Source organism: Manihot esculenta, chromosome 17, assembly GCF_001659605.2.
Source record: "Manihot esculenta cultivar AM560-2 chromosome 17, M.esculenta_v8, whole genome shotgun sequence".
Lineage (NCBI taxonomy): Eukaryota > Viridiplantae > Streptophyta > Magnoliopsida > Malpighiales > Euphorbiaceae > Manihot > Manihot esculenta.
The window spans coordinates 20,348,949-20,366,766 of NC_035177.2; positions in this window are offsets into that span (position 1 = coordinate 20,348,949).

Sequence of the window (17,818 nt, forward strand, 5' to 3'; positions counted from 1 at the left end):
TTGTACCTATAGCACTCTGCAGACTCCGCCAAAACCTGGAGGTGAACTGAGGTCCTCTATCTGATACTATAGACACTGGAACTCCATGCAACCTTATTATCTCTTCCACATAAACCTGTGCTAACTTATCCACAGAGTATTACTCTTAACCAGGATGAAATGAGCAGATTTCGTGAGTCTGTCCACAATCACCCATATGGAGTCTATCCTGTTGGACGCTGCCGGTAAGCCCACTACAAAATCCATAGCTATGTTCTCTCATTTCCACTCTGGAATCGGCATTGGGTTAAGCATTCCAGCCGACTTCTGATGTTCCAGTTTCACCCTCTGGCAAAATTCACAGGCGAACACAAACTGTGCCACTTCTTTCTTCATAGCTGGCCATCAATACACTCTTTTCAGATCCTGATACATTTTGGTGGCTCCAGGTGTAATACCCGGCAAGAATCCGGCACCGGAATTCCTGTTGTCTGGTGGAATCCGGGGTGTTGGGATTCTATATAAGGGTAGGAGTTATGTTTTCTACGTGTTATGCTGTGTTTTATGGTTTTATAGGTCTTTAGTTTTGAGTTGTGAAGAGAAAATGGGTCAGGGAGACTTTAGCCAAGTATTAGGACTTCAGTGTATGGCTCTTAAATTACCTCAAATTAACATTTAAGTATTATCCATAAATTAATGTAGGATTAAAATATTAATTTTATTTTACAGTATTACCTGCTTGGATAATAGCCGATCTAACAATAACGCAGCTCCATTAGTACGTGGGTGACAATCTCAGTAATCTGTCTGGCATTACTCCACCTGTAAATTATATTATATTATCAAATGTTTCTTTAAATATTAAATTTAAAAAAATTAGTAAAAAATATTATAATGTCACATATCTACTGTCTAAGGGAGCATTATGATGTGGTACTCGGTTAGCTAGTGTCGGCGATACTGCTGTAATACGGTCTCATGCCCATATTTAAAGTATGAACAATGGACTAACTATCTGCATAATGTTAGGATTTGTCGCCTTACACAATTGTATGTGTAACGACCCGAAAATCGGACCGCTACCGGTGCTAGGATCCAGGTCGACTTAAGGTCGCCGGAACCCGTAGCAAGCCTGCTATACTCTCTGAGTACCTGTAAAATCCCATACATGATCATACATTTTCTGTAAAAACATAAACATTTGCTCTGTACCAAGGCTCAACCTGTGCATGCACTAACTCTGAAACCCCTTACTAAAGCTTGCTCTAGACGGGTTAAACTCATACTATGTTAAGCCTGGTTTTCACACTCATTAAAACATGCTCACATGGAATGCATCACATCACAAGTAAATCACCCATCTCAGACGGACAGATTCAAAATTCCCTCTAAACTATGCCCGGCCCGCAAAGGAGCTCCTCAGGACTTTATTCCGCACCCTCTGGTGCTCTGTGCTCGGCCCTCTCAGGGCTCCTCAGGACTTTACTTCGAGGGCTAATGAATCCACTCTATGTCCGATCTGTACAAGCATAGAATAATGCAATGCGTCACATTAGTGTAGTCTAGTGCACTCAACCTACTACATATCATGATGCATGGAACATGCTAAAAGCAGTTAAGTTCTCATATTAAACGATTAAGTTTAGTTTAGTCCCACTCACCTCTGGCTGACTTTGAACTGACTCTGCAAACTCTGACGCAGTGCTCACTGCTGCTCTCTTCGGTTCCTCTGGTCTGTTCCTACACAGGTGGACTCAAATGAGGGACCAAACTAACTCAAAGACAACTCTAGAAAACTCCCCAAAACCCCCCTAAAACATCCTAAAATAATCAAGTAAAACATGCAAAAGAAGGCTGGACAGGATACTTTCGGCGGCAGGTTCGGCGGCCGAAAGTCCCTTCCAGAGATGAAACTCAAGCACTTTCGGCGGCACTTCAGCTGCCGAAAGTCCTCTCCAGAGACAAAAGTCCCTAACCTTCGGCGGCCGAAACCCCCTTCCAGGGCCGAAAGTCCAAACTTTCGGGGGCAAGCTTAGGCAAGCTTAGGCAGACGAAACCACCTCTTTAGCATGTTCGGCTGCCGAACCTTCCTTCGGCGGCCGAAACTGGATTTGCCAGTAAGGCAGAACCCTGCTCTGCTTCATGCAAAACTCACCCAAACTTCACACAAATATGCAACCCAAAATTCCACAACCTGCATATACTCAAATATAGGCACAAAGGGGTCCAAAAGTAACTTAAACCCCCAACAAACATCACAACTCAACACATAAGCATGCTTTGACTACAAATCAACCAAAACCTCAACTTACCCTAAACATGCATCTCTACCCATAAAATGCCCAATGTGCGGCTTTCGAAGATTAAGTTCGGCCTCCGAATGTTGCATGGTTTTGCATGCGATTGGGCAGCCGAAGCTGAGTTGCTTTGCCAGCAGTTTTGTATCCCTTAGTCAGCATTTGGACAGGTGTTATCACCAGATCATGTCCAGAAGTTGGCCACGTCTCCCCTGGGTTATTTGCTGAGTTTGAGCAGCTCATGCAGAGTGTTTTGATAGTTCACAAGGTTTTGAATGTTTTGAAGCAAAAAGCTCCGTTTGTGCTAGTTTGATTTACAGGTACACAGAGAGTATAGCAGGCTTGCTACGGGTTCTGGCGGCCTTAAGCCGACCTGAATCCTAGCGCCGGTGACGGTCCATTTTGGGGTCGTTACACCAGGGTGAACACTGTACCTTGCATTATGAGCTTCCCTCATAATGTCTCCTTTCAAACTAATGTCATCTGGTACACATAGTTGATTCCCAAAGCGGAGGATCCCTTTGCTGTCAAATCTGAACTCTGCACTGTTGCCTGACTGAACAGTCCTGGCAATTTTTACTAACTCAGGGTCCTCATACTGTTTCTGAGCCACCTGCTCCAGAAACACTGGTGTCACTCTCATCTGTGCTATCAATGCACCCGTACCAGATAACTCTAGCTGTAGCCCTTCGTCGATGAGCTTATAAAACTCCATCACCACTGGTCTTCTCTCTGCTGCTATATGGGACAAGCTGCCAAGTGATTTCCGGCTTAGGGCGTCTGCCACAACATTCGCCTTACCCGGATGATACTGAATCTTGCAATCATAGTCACTGAGCAGTTCTACCCATTTTCTCTGCCTCAAATTCATCTTTTTCTGACTCAAGATGTATTGTAAACTTTTGTGATCTGTGAAGATCTCGCATTTAAACCCATAAAGGTAATGCCTCCACATCTTGAGTGCAAAGATGACTGCCGCCATCTCTAGGTCATGGGTGGGGTAATTCAACTCGTGCTTTTTCAACTGTCTCGAAGCATAAGCAATCACCATGTCATTCTGCATCAAAACACAACCCAGTCCCACTCTGGACGCATCACAGAATACTGTGAAGTCCCCATTACTCACTGGCAGAGCTAACACCGGTGCTGATGTTAATCTTCTCTTTAACTTTTCGAAGCTCTCTTCACATTGGTCCGACCACACGAACCTCTGATTCTTCTGAGTCAGTTTGGTCATAGGAGCAGCTATCTTGGAGAAGTCCTGAACGAACCTCCTGTAGTAACCTGCCAAACCCAAAAAGCTTTTAATCTCTGTTACTGAAGTGGGTCTGGGCCAGTTATGTAATACCCGGCTAGATTCCGGCATCGAAATCCCTACCTTCCGGCGGAATCTCTGTTGGAATCTGGAATATCTGAAGATGCCAGAGGCTTCTAGAGGGGTAAAATGTGTTTTCTAAAATGTTTTCACATGATTTCATGGTTTTAAAAGGAAATAAATTTAGTTTTGAAAGGAAAAAGACCAAGGAGGCGTTTGCCAGGTTCGGCCGCCGAAAGTTAAGTTCGGCCGCCGAACATGGAAAGGTTTCGGGAGTGCTTTTGGCCTCCGAAAGTCTTGTTTAAATGAGCCAAGGTTCGGCCGCCGAAAGTCAAGTTCGGCCGCCGAACATGCATGAGTTTAGGGGGCACGTTAGGCTGCCGAAGGTCTTTGACCAGGCCACCTATAAAGGGCCCTCAGATCGGAAATGGGTGAGTTTTCTCCCCATTCTCGAGCTCAGGTGAGTTTATGCCTTCCTTTGGTCGTTTTCGTGTTTTCTCTACCCATCTCTCAAGTTTTTCATGATTTCCACCCTTGTGTTTGAAGATTTAAAGCTTAAAAGGAGTTTTGGGAGCTTGGAGCTTTTGGAACTTGGATTCTCCACACCTCCGAGTTAGGGGTCACACCACCCTCGATCTCCAAGAGGTTAGTGTAGATCTTTGTTTTTTCTTTATGTTTAATGAAGTTTTAAGTAAGTTTTATAGAGTTTGATGGTTGAGTTTGGGTAGAAATGCATGTTTAAGGTTTATGTGGGTTTTATACCCAATGTATGTTATGTGATGTTTGTGTTGAGGAGTTTATGTTAGTTTATGCTCCTTTATGCATGATTGGGAGAGAGTATGTAAGGATTTGGGGTGTTTTGAGTTTGGTTTTTGGCTTGGCAGAATCGGACCTGTCGTCCAGAGGGGACCAGGTTCGGCCGCCGAAAGGAGTTTCGGCCGCCGAACCTGCATGGGAGGCAGTCTTTAGGCTGCCGAACGTGCCCCCGAAGGAGGGATTTTCGTTTCTGTCCTGAGGTTTCGGCCGCCGAACCTGCCGCCGAACCTACCCGAGTTTCGTCTCTGGAAGGGACTTTCGGCCGCCGAAGGTGCCGCCGAAAGTGCCCTGTCCAGCCGTTTCTTGGGTGTTTCCTATGCATGTTTTAGTGATGTTTAGAGGGGTTTTTGGGGAGTTGTTTATGAGTTGTTAGAGTATGTTTGGCACCTCATTCGAGTCCACCTGTGTAGGATCGGACCCGAGAGACCGAGGAGGCCATTAGTGCTAGCAGGTGCAGAGTCAGTCGGCGTCTGCCAGGAGGTGAGTAGAACTAACTTAATCTTCTATTTTTAAGAAAATCAAATGCCTAAAGCATGTTCATGCATCATGATTACATGTAGTAGGTTGTTTGCACTAGTTCACGAAGGTGGCGCATTGCATTATTTGATGTTGATTCAGGAGGTTCGGACCAAGGCGACTTCAATAGCCCATATCTGTCATCGAGTCTTGGGTGAGTCTTTTGAGAGCCGGACAAGTACATATAGGAAAGTCCTTGTGAGCTCTCTGTGGACTAGGCACCCTGTCATGTATGTGAAAGTCCTGTGTGAGCTCCTTTGGGGGAGCCGGGCACCGACAGAGGGATTTTTGGGGTCATGTCCGATCCTTGAGAGTAAAGATGCTAGCAATTCAAGAGTACTCTCTAAAAACACTCCGTGGGGAATAGTTATCTGCATGAACCCCGAGACGGACCAGAGAAAGTTATGTGATTTACTTGTGTTATGACGCATTTCATGAGAGCATGTAATTAATGAACTGTTTTCTATGTTTCTACTCACTGGGCTTTTTAGCTCACCCCTCTCCCCTAACCCCAGTGTTGCAGGTTTAAGTCAGAGCTCAGAAGTCAGCAGTGTAAAGATTAAGTGACGTATGTTTGTAATGTAATAGTTTATGTTTATGTATCAGTTTAGTAGTTTTAGAAGTGGACATGTAATATAAATTGATGTAATGTAATTTGAGATAATGTATGTAACTGATAGTAGAGTTTATGTTTATGGATTAGAGTGTGCTTGGCCCTATAGATTGGTTAATCCCTGTTAATGCATGGTTATGATTATGTTATATGTTGAGTTGAGAACCAAACTTGAGGCATGTAATGTTACCCCATGGGAGTATTTGATGAGGACTCCAGTGGAGGTTTTATGATCTTATGATTTTATGATGTATGTTTCATGTCAGGATACATGCACAGGTCAGGTTTGGGTTCAACAGATGTTCAGCTTTCATATTTGTATGGTTAAGTTTTAATCATGTATGGGAGTTGACCAGGTAATAGTATGTAAGTTTGGCTTGCTACGGGTCCCGGCGGCCTTAAGCCGATCTGGATCCTAGCGCCGAGCAGTTTGGGGCCGTTACAAGAGGTGTACCGGTTTCCGGGCTGTTACAGTTGGTATCAGAGCTTTGGGCCTCGGGAGTACGGTGTGTCGCACATCGGAAAGAGGTTGGTTTAGAGGTCATTGTAGGGCAAGCACAATAGGAAGAATCATGTCCACTAGGATAGGATGTCGAGTCCTGTCTTGCTATGATGATGTGATATGCCATGATTTCATGCATGTGCATAAATGCTATGATGTATGACATGTTATGTATGCTATGTATGTATGATGTAGGTTCATGTGTTTCCACATGGACCGTATGATGCTGATGTTGTTTGCATGCTTGTGTGTTGTTCTTCAGAGGAGCCAGAATGCGAGGTGCTCGTCGATCTGTGGAATCGACTGGAGTTCCATCTGAGAGGGAAGGTTTGGACACCTTTCCCCTGCTCTGCCAAGAGCGCAGTCGTGGGGAGTCAGCAGATGGGGAACATCGAGGGACCCTGGAAGGTCTTTTGATGTAAGCAGAGAAGCGATGGCTCCAAGAAGGATGTCAGCTAGTATGAGGGAAGTGGAGTTGGAGGTTCAGAGAAGAGATTTCAGCTTGGGAGTCAGAATACCTGAAGAAGGTATGGGAGATTCTCAGGAGGATGCTCAGACTCAGGATTCCAGGATTTCAGGTTCAGGAGGGATTGATCCCTCCACCCTGAGTACAGCCGCCACTAGAAGAGTGAAGTGGGGCAGAACCCTTAGGGGTAAGAAGAAGAAGTTTTGGCAGAATTTGAAGGCTAGTTTGGGTTTTGGTGGTTCGAGCTCTGGCTCAGGTAGTTCAAGATGCGTGAGGTGCGGAAGGCCGCACAAGGGAGTCTGCCGTTATGGGACGACAGCTTGTTACAGGTGCGGACAGGAGGGGCACATAGCACGTGAGTGTCCCACTGCGCCCAGGTTGGCTCCGTCCCAGCAAGCAGCTCCAGGTAGAACAACTCAGCCAGTAGCTCCAACCATGTTTCAGGTTAGTGGTCGAGGTAGAGGAAGAGGTTCAGTCCCTCGTTCTTCAGGTTCCCGTGGAGAAGGTCCGCCAGCTCCAGCTCGGATCTTCACCCAAGCTCAGCAGGAGGCAGGCACATCAAACATGGTGGTGTCAGGTACGCTCACTTTTGAATGTTCTGATGTGTGTGTTTTTGTGAACCCTGGAGTTTCTCTTTCTTTAGTTGCTCTAGGAGCCGTCGAGAGGTTGAGTTGATAGCTTCTGGGCTAGAGTGTTCTTTTTGGGTCCGTGGACTCGAGTGTGATCCATCTGAGGCAGAGTCAGTCTGCCGGTCCAGTTCTGTGTCAGTTGAGGGTAGATGCCTTTCACCCGACATTGAGGTCTTAGACTTGACTGTCTGGACGTCAGTTTAGGGTTGGACTGGTTTTTTTTTCTACTCGCGGTGCTATCTTGGTCTGCAGAGACAAGGTAGTCTGGTTCATAGAACAGGATGGGTCAAGGGTTTTCTTCTGAGGGGACACAGTAGGGATGCCTAGAGGTTTGATGTCAGCCTGTCAGGTTCGTAGGGTGCGTAAAAGGGATTGTCAGAGGGTTCTAGTTCTTGTTGAGAGTTTAGCCATCAGGTCAGGGAACCAGCCTCAGTGTTAGTTGTTAGAGAGAGTTCTTAGTTGTTTTCTCAGGCTAGTGTCAGGTTTACCACCTGTCAGGGAGTTAGAGTTTGGTATAGGAGTGGTGTCTGGACGCAGAACCATTTCTTTCCTTCCCTACAGGATGGCGCCTGCTTAGAGAGAGGTAGTAGTCAGAGTAGAGGTGAGGCTTGGTAGATAAGGGTTTTATCCGACCTAGTACCTTACCCTGGAGTGTTCCAGTATGGTGGTGGGAAAAGAAGGATGAATCCTTGAGACTTTGTAATAACTGTAAGCAGTTGACCAAGGTCACTACCAAGGGCAGGTATTCCCATGCAGGATGGATGATCTATTGGGACAGCTAGCAGAGGTTGTTTGTTTTCCAAGATAGATCTGAAATCCGGGTACTACCTGTGAGAGTTAGAGTTAGTTTTGGGTTAGCAGTGAGAAGAAGCCAGTTGGTTAAGATGAAGAGAAGAGAAAGGATCAGAGAAGCGCAGTGGAAGCGTGTTGAGTTTCAGGAGAAGGTTGGGTATTGTTAAGGTGTTTCTTTTGGGAAAGGCGTGCCTAGAAGAACCGGGAGTTTTTACTCCAGCAGTTTCTGTGTCTCTCGTTGGAGAGAGGTTTTCGGCTTCGCTTGCTTGCTTGCATGCTTTCTATGTGTTGTCTCAACATTCGAGGACGAATGTTTTTGTAAGGGGGGTAGAATGTAATACCCGGCTAGATTCCGGCATCGAAATCCCTACCTTCCGGCGGAATCTCTGTTGGAATCTGGAATATCTGAAGATGCCAGAGGCTTCTAGAGGGGTAAAATGTGTTTTCTAAAATGTTTTCACATGATTTCATGGTTTTAAAAGGAAATAAATTTAGTTTTGAAAGGAAAAAGACCAAGGAGGCGTTTGCCAGGTTCGGCCGCCGAAAGTTAAGTTCGGCCGCCGAACATGGAAAGGTTTCGGGAGTGCTTTTGGCCTCCGAAAGTCTTGTTTAAACGAGCCAAGGTTCGGCCGCCGAAAGTCAAGTTCGGCCGCCGAACATGCATGAGTTTAGGGGGCACGTTAGGCTGCCGAAGGTCTTTGACCAGGCCACCTATAAAGGGCCCTCAGATCGGAAATGGGTGAGTTTTCTCCCCATTCTCGAGCTCAGGTGAGTTTATGCCTTCCTTTGGTCGTTTTCGTGTTTTCTCTACCCATCTCTCAAGTTTTTCATGATTTCCACCCTTGTGTTTGAAGATTTAAAGCTTAAAAGGAGTTTTGGGAGCTTGGAGCTTTTGGAACTTGGATTCTCCACACCTCCGAGTTAGGGGTCACACCACCCTCGATCTCCAAGAGGTTAGTGTAGATCTTTGTTTTTTCTTTATGTTTAATGAAGTTTTAAGTAAGTTTTATAGAGTTTGATGGTTGAGTTTGGGTAGAAATGCATGTTTAAGGTTTATGTGGGTTTTATACCCAATGTATGTTATGTGATGTTTGTGTTGAGGAGTTTATGTTAGTTTATGCTCCTTTATGCATGATTGGGAGAGAGTATGTAAGGATTTGGGGTGTTTTGAGTTTGGTTTTTGGCTTGGCAGAATCGGACCTGTCGTCCAGAGGGGACCAGGTTCGGCCGCCGAAAGGAGTTTCGGCCGCCGAACCTGCATGGGAGGCAGTCTTTAGGCTGCCGAACGTGCCCCCGAAGGAGGGATTTTCGTTTCTGTCCTGAGGTTTCGGCCGCCGAACCTGCCGCCGAACCTACCCGAGTTTCGTCTCTGGAAGGGACTTTCGGCCGCCGAAGGTGCCGCCGAAAGTGCCCTGTCCAGCCGTTTCTTGGGTGTTTCCTATGCATGTTTAGTGATGTTTAGAGGGGTTTTTGGGGAGTTGTTTATGAGTTGTTAGAGTATGTTTGGCACCTCATTCGAGTCCACCTGTGTAGGATCGGACCCGAGAGACCGAGGAGGCCATTAGTGCTAGCAGGTGCAGAGTCAGTCGGCGTCTGCCAGGAGGTGAGTAGAACTAACTTAATCTTCTATTTTTAAGAAAATCAAATGCCTAAAGCATGTTCATGCATCATGATTACATGTAGTAGGTTGTTTGCACTAGTTCACGAAGGTGGCGCATTGCATTATTTGATGTTGATTCAGGAGGTTCGGACCAAGGCGACTTCAATAGCCCATATCTGTCATCGAGTCTTGGGTGAGTCTTTTGAGAGCCGGACAAGTACATATAGGAAAGTCCTTGTGAGCTCTCTGTGGACTAGGCACCCTGTCATGTATGTGAAAGTCCTGTGTGAGCTCCTTTGGGGGAGCCGGGCACCGACAGAGGGATTTTTGGGGTCATGTCCGATCCTTGAGAGTAAAGATGCTAGCAATTCAAGAGTACTCTCTAAAAACACTCCGTGGGGAATAGTTATCTGCATGAACCCCGAGACGGACCAGAGAAAGTTATGTGATTTACTTGTGTTATGACGCATTTCATGAGAGCATGTAATTAATGAACTGTTTTCTATGTTTCTACTCACTGGGCTTTTTAGCTCACCCCTCTCCCCTAACCCCAGTGTTGCAGGTTTAAGTCAGAGCTCAGAAGTCAGCAGTGTAAAGATTAAGTGACGTATGTTTGTAATGTAATAGTTTATGTTTATGTATCAGTTTAGTAGTTTTAGAAGTGGACATGTAATATAAATTGATGTAATGTAATTTGAGATAATGTATGTAACTGATAGTAGAGTTTATGTTTATGGATTAGAGTGTGCTTGGCCCTATAGATTGGTTAATCCCTGTTAATGCATGGTTATGATTATGTTATATGTTGAGTTGAGAACCAAACTTGAGGCATGTAATGTTACCCCATGGGAGTATTTGATGAGGACTCCAGTGGAGGTTTTATGATCTTATGATTTTATGATGTATGTTTCATGTCAGGATACATGCACAGGTCAGGTTTGGGTTCAACAGATGTTCAGCTTTCATATTTGTATGGTTAAGTTTTAATCATGTATGGGAGTTGACCAGGTAATAGTATGTAAGTTTGGCTTGCTACGGGTCCCGGCGGCCTTAAGCCGATCTGGATCCTAGCGCCGAGCAGTTTGGGGCCGTTACAAGAGGTGTACCGGTTTCCGGGCTGTTACAGTTGGTATCAGAGCTTTGGGCCTCGGGAGTACGGTGTGTCGCACATCGGAAAGAGGTTGGTTTAGAGGTCATTGTAGGGCAAGCACAATAGGAAGAATCATGTCCACTAGGATAGGATGTCGAGTCCTGTCTTGCTATGATGATGTGATATGCCATGATTTCATGCATGTGCATAATGCTATGATGTATGACATGTTATGTATGCTATGTATGTATGATGTAGGTTCATGTGTTTCCACATGGACCGTATGATGCTGATGTTGTTTGCATGCTTGTGTGTTGTTCTTCAGAGGAGCCAGAATGCGAGGTGCTCGTCGATCTGTGGAATCGACTGGAGTTCCATCTGAGAGGGAAGGTTTGGACACCTTTCCCCCTGCTCTGCCAAGAGCGCAGTCGTGGGGAGTCAGCAGATGGGGAACATCGAGGGACCCTGGAAGGTCTTTTGATGTAAGCAGAGAAGCGATGGCTCCAAGAAGGATGTCAGCTAGTATGAGGGAAGTGGAGTTGGAGGTTCAGAGAAGAGATTTCAGCTTGGGAGTCAGAATACCTGAAGAAGGTATGGGAGATTCTCAGGAGGATGCTCAGACTCAGGATTCCAGGATTTCAGGTTCAGGAGGGATTGATCCCTCCACCCTGAGTACAGCCGCCACTAGAAGAGTGAAGTGGGGCAGAACCCTTAGGGGTAAGAAGAAGAAGTTTTGGCAGAATTTGAAGGCTAGTTTGGGTTTTGGTGGTTCGAGCTCTGGCTCAGGTAGTTCAAGATGCGTGAGGTGCGGAAGGCCGCACAAGGGAGTCTGCCGTTATGGGACGACAGCTTGTTACAGGTGCGGACAGGAGGGGCACATAGCACGTGAGTGTCCCACTGCGCCCAGGTTGGCTCCGTCCCAGCAAGCAGCTCCAGGTAGAACAACTCAGCCAGTAGCTCCAACCATGTTTCAGGTTAGTGGTCGAGGTAGAGGAAGAGGTTCAGTCCCTCGTTCTTCAGGTTCCCGTGGAGAAGGTCCGCCAGCTCCAGCTCGGATCTTCACCCAAGCTCAGCAGGAGGCAGGCACATCAAACATGGTGGTGTCAGGTACGCTCACTTTTGAATGTTCTGATGTGTGTGTTTTTGTGAACCCTGGAGTTTCTCTTTCTTTAGTTGCTCTAGGAGCCGTCGAGAGGTTGAGTTGATAGCTTCTGGGCTAGAGTGTTCTTTTTGGGTCCGTGGACTCGAGTGTGATCCATCTGAGGCAGAGTCAGTCTGCCGGTCCAGTTCTGTGTCAGTTGAGGGTAGATGCCTTTCACCCGACATTGAGGTCTTAGACTTGACTGTCTGGACGTCAGTTTAGGGTTGGACTGGTTTTTTTTCTACTCGCGGTGCTATCTTGGTCTGCAGAGACAAGGTAGTCTGGTTCATAGAACAGGATGGGTCAAGGGTTTTCTTCTGAGGGGACACAGTAGGGATGCCTAGAGGTTTGATGTCAGCCTGTCAGGTTCGTAGGGTGCGTAAAAGGGATTGTCAGAGGGTTCTAGTTCTTGTTGAGAGTTTAGCCATCAGGTCAGGGAACCAGCCTCAGTGTTAGTTGTTAGAGAGAGTTCTTAGTTGTTTTCTCAGGCTAGTGTCAGGTTTACCACCTGTCAGGGAGTTAGAGTTTGGTATAGGAGTGGTGTCTGGACGCAGAACCATTTCTTTCCTTCCCTACAGGATGGCGCCTGCTTAGAGAGAGGTAGTAGTCAGAGTAGAGGTGAGGCTTGGTAGATAAGGGTTTTATCCGACCTAGTACCTTACCCTGGAGTGTTCCAGTATGGTGGTGGGAAAAGAAGGATGAATCCTTGAGACTTTGTAATAACTGTAAGCAGTTGACCAAGGTCACTACCAAGGGCAGGTATTCCCATGCAGGATGGATGATCTATTGGGACAGCTAGCAGAGGTTGTTTGTTTTCCAAGATAGATCTGAAATCCGGGTACTACCTGTGAGAGTTAGAGTTAGTTTTGGGTTAGCAGTGAGAAGAAGCCAGTTGGTTAAGATGAAGAGAAGAGAAAGGATCAGAGAAGCGCAGTGGAAGCGTGTTGAGTTTCAGGAGAAGGTTGGGTATTGTTAAGGTGTTTCTTTTGGGAAAGGCGTGCCTAGAAGAACCGGGAGTTTTTACTCCAGCAGTTTCTGTGTCTCTCGTTGGAGAGAGGTTTTCGGCTTCGCTTGCTTGCTTGCATGCTTTCTATGTGTTGTCTCAACATTCGAGGACGAATGTTTTTGTAAGGGGGTAGAATGTAATACCCGGCTAGATTCCGGCATCGAAATCCCTACCTTCCGGCGGAATCTCTGTTGGAATCTGGAATATCTGAAGATGCCAGAGGCTTCTAGAGGGGTAAAATGTGTTTTCTAAAATGTTTTCACATGATTTCATGGTTTTAAAAGGAAATAAATTTAGTTTTGAAAGGAAAAAGACCAAGGAGGCGTTTGCCAGGTTCGGCCGCCGAAAGTTAAGTTCGGCCGCCGAACATGGAAAGGTTTCGGGAGTGCTTTTGGCCTCCGAAAGTCTTGTTTAAACGAGCCAAGGTTCGGCCGCCGAAAGTCAAGTTCGGCCGCCGAACATGCATGAGTTTAGGGGGCACGTTAGGCTGCCGAAGGTCTTTGACCAGGCCACCTATAAAGGGCCCTCAGATCGGAAATGGGTGAGTTTTCTCCCCATTCTCGAGCTCAGGTGAGTTTATGCCTTCCTTTGGTCGTTTTCGTGTTTTCTCTACCCATCTCTCAAGTTTTTCATGATTTCCACCCTTGTGTTTGAAGATTTAAAGCTTAAAAGGAGTTTTGGGAGCTTGGAGCTTTTGGAACTTGGATTCTCCACACCTCCGAGTTAGGGGTCACACCACCCTCGATCTCCAAGAGGTTAGTGTAGATCTTTGTTTTTTCTTTATGTTTAATGAAGTTTTAAGTAAGTTTTATAGAGTTTGATGGTTGAGTTTGGGTAGAAATGCATGTTTAAGGTTTATGTGGGTTTTATACCCAATGTATGTTATGTGATGTTTGTGTTGAGGAGTTTATGTTAGTTTATGCTCCTTTATGCATGATTGGGAGAGAGTATGTAAGGATTTGGGGTGTTTTGAGTTTGGTTTTTGGCTTGGCAGAATCGGACCTGTCGTCCAGAGGGGACCAGGTTCGGCCGCCGAAAGGAGTTTCGGCCGCCGAACCTGCATGGGAGGCAGTCTTTAGGCTGCCGAACGTGCCCCCGAAGGAGGGATTTTCGTTTCTGTCCTGAGGTTTCGGCCGCCGAACCTGCCGCCGAACCTACCCGAGTTTCGTCTCTGGAAGGGACTTTCGGCCGCCGAAGGTGCCGCCGAAAGTGCCCTGTCCAGCCGTTTCTTGGGTGTTTCCTATGCATGTTTTAGTGATGTTTAGAGGGGTTTTTGGGGAGTTGTTTATGAGTTGTTAGAGTATGTTTGGCACCTCATTCGAGTCCACCTGTGTAGGATCGGACCCGAGAGACCGAGGAGGCCATTAGTGCTAGCAGGTGCAGAGTCAGTCGGCGTCTGCCAGGAGGTGAGTAGAACTAACTTAATCTTCTATTTTTAAGAAAATCAAATGCCTAAAGCATGTTCATGCATCATGATTACATGTAGTAGGTTGTTTGCACTAGTTCACGAAGGTGGCGCATTGCATTATTTGATGTTGATTCAGGAGGTTCGGACCAAGGCGACTTCAATAGCCCATATCTGTCATCGAGTCTTGGGTGAGTCTTTTGAGAGCCGGACAAGTACATATAGGAAAGTCCTTGTGAGCTCTCTGTGGACTAGGCACCCTGTCATGTATGTGAAAGTCCTGTGTGAGCTCCTTTGGGGGAGCCGGGCACCGACAGAGGGATTTTTGGGGTCATGTCCGATCCTTGAGAGTAAAGATGCTAGCAATTCAAGAGTACTCTCTAAAAACACTCCGTGGGGAATAGTTATCTGCATGAACCCCGAGACGGACCAGAGAAAGTTATGTGATTTACTTGTGTTATGACGCATTTCATGAGAGCATGTAATTAATGAACTGTTTTCTATGTTTCTACTCACTGGGCTTTTTAGCTCACCCCTCTCCCCTAACCCCAGTGTTGCAGGTTTAAGTCAGAGCTCAGAAGTCAGCAGTGTAAAGATTAAGTGACGTATGTTTGTAATGTAATAGTTTATGTTTATGTATCAGTTTAGTAGTTTTAGAAGTGGACATGTAATATAAATTGATGTAATGTAATTTGAGATAATGTATGTAACTGATAGTAGAGTTTATGTTTATGGATTAGAGTGTGCTTGGCCCTATAGATTGGTTAATCCCTGTTAATGCATGGTTATGATTATGTTATATGTTGAGTTGAGAACCAAACTTGAGGCATGTAATGTTACCCCATGGGAGTATTTGATGAGGACTCCAGTGGAGGTTTTATGATCTTATGATTTTATGATGTATGTTTCATGTCAGGATACATGCACAGGTCAGGTTTGGGTTCAACAGATGTTCAGCTTTCATATTTGTATGGTTAAGTTTTAATCATGTATGGGAGTTGACCAGGTAATAGTATGTAAGTTTGGCTTGCTACGGGTCCCGGCGGCCTTAAGCCGATCTGGATCCTAGCGCCGAGCAGTTTGGGGCCGTTACAAGAGGTGTACCGGTTTCCGGGCTGTTACAGTTGGTATCAGAGCTTTGGGCCTCGGGAGTACGGTGTGTCGCACATCGGAAAGAGGTTGGTTTAGAGGTCATTGTAGGGCAAGCACAATAGGAAGAATCATGTCCACTAGGATAGGATGTCGAGTCCTGTCTTGCTATGATGATGTGATATGCCATGATTTCATGCATGTGCATAAATGCTATGATGTATGACATGTTATGTATGCTATGTATGTATGATGTAGGTTCATGTGTTTCCACATGGACCGTATGATGCTGATGTTGTTTGCATGCTTGTGTGTTGTTCTTCAGAGGAGCCAGAATGCGAGGTGCTCGTCGATCTGTGGAATCGACTGGAGTTCCATCTGAGAGGGAAGGTTTGGACACCTTTCCCCCTGCTCTGCCAAGAGCGCAGTCGTGGGGAGTCAGCAGATGGGGAACATCGAGGGACCCTGGAAGGTCTTTTGATGTAAGCAGAGAAGCGATGGCTCCAAGAAGGATGTCAGCTAGTATGAGGGAAGTGGAGTTGGAGGTTCAGAGAAGAGATTTCAGCTTGGGAGTCAGAATACCTGAAGAAGGTATGGGAGATTCTCAGGAGGATGCTCAGACTCAGGATTCCAGGATTTCAGGTTCAGGAGGGATTGATCCCTCCACCCTGAGTACAGCCGCCACTAGAAGAGTGAAGTGGGGCAGAACCCTTAGGGGTAAGAAGAAGAAGTTTTGGCAGAATTTGAAGGCTAGTTTGGGTTTTGGTGGTTCGAGCTCTGGCTCAGGTAGTTCAAGATGCGTGAGGTGCGGAAGGCCGCACAAGGGAGTCTGCCGTTATGGGACGACAGCTTGTTACAGGTGCGGACAGGAGGGGCACATAGCACGTGAGTGTCCCACTGCGCCCAGGTTGGCTCCGTCCCAGCAAGCAGCTCCAGGTAGAACAACTCAGCCAGTAGCTCCAACCATGTTTCAGGTTAGTGGTCGAGGTAGAGGAAGAGGTTCAGTCCCTCGTTCTTCAGGTTCCCGTGGAGAAGGTCCGCCAGCTCCAGCTCGGATCTTCACCCAAGCTCAGCAGGAGGCAGGCACATCAAACATGGTGGTGTCAGGTACGCTCACTTTTGAATGTTCTGATGTGTGTGTTTTTGTGAACCCTGGAGTTTCTCTTTCTTTAGTTGCTCTAGGAGCCGTCGAGAGGTTGAGTTGATAGCTTCTGGGCTAGAGTGTTCTTTTTGGGTCCGTGGACTCGAGTGTGATCCATCTGAGGCAGAGTCAGTCTGCCGGTCCAGTTCTGTGTCAGTTGAGGGTAGATGCCTTTCACCCGACATTGAGGTCTTAGACTTGACTGTCTGGACGTCAGTTTAGGGTTGGACTGGTTTTTTTTCTACTCGCGGTGCTATCTTGGTCTGCAGAGACAAGGTAGTCTGGTTCATAGAACAGGATGGGTCAAGGGTTTTCTTCTGAGGGGACACAGTAGGGATGCCTAGAGGTTTGATGTCAGCCTGTCAGGTTCGTAGGGTGCGTAAAAGGGATTGTCAGAGGGTTCTAGTTCTTGTTGAGAGTTTAGCCATCAGGTCAGGGAACCAGCCTCAGTGTTAGTTGTTAGAGAGAGTTCTTAGTTGTTTTCTCAGGCTAGTGTCAGGTTTACCACCTGTCAGGGAGTTAGAGTTTGGTATAGGAGTGGTGTCTGGACGCAGAACCATTTCTTTCCTTCCCTACAGGATGGCGCCTGCTTAGAGAGAGGTAGTAGTCAGAGTAGAGGTGAGGCTTGGTAGATAAGGGTTTTATCCGACCTAGTACCTTACCCTGGAGTGTTCCAGTATGGTGGTGGGAAAAGAAGGATGAATCCTTGAGACTTTGTAATAACTGTAAGCAGTTGACCAAGGTCACTACCAAGGGCAGGTATTCCCATGCAGGATGGATGATCTATTGGGACAGCTAGCAGAGGTTGTTTGTTTTCCAAGATAGATCTGAAATCCGGGTACTACCTGTGAGAGTTAGAGTTAGTTTTGGGTTAGCAGTGAGAAGAAGCCAGTTGGTTAAGATGAAGAGAAGAGAAAGGATCAGAGAAGCGCAGTGGAAGCGTGTTGAGTTTCAGGAGAAGGTTGGGTATTGTTAAGGTGTTTCTTTTGGGAAAGGCGTGCCTAGAAGAACCGGGAGTTTTTACTCCAGCAGTTTCTGTGTCTCTCGTTGGAGAGAGGTTTTCGGCTTCGCTTGCTTGCTTGCATGCTTTCTATGTGTTGTCTCAACATTCGAGGACGAATGTTTTTGTAAGGGGGGTAGAATGTAATACCCGGCTAGATTCCGGCATCGAAATCCCTACCTTCCGGCGGAATCTCTGTTGGAATCTGGAATATCTGAAGATGCCAGAGGCTTCTAGAGGGGTAAAATGTGTTTTCTAAAATGTTTTCACATGATTTCATGGTTTTAAAAGGAAATAAATTTAGTTTTGAAAGGAAAAAGACCAAGGAGGCGTTTGCCAGGTTCGGCCGCCGAAAGTTAAGTTCGGCCGCCGAACATGGAAAGGTTTCGGGAGTGCTTTTGGCCTCCGAAAGTCTTGTTTA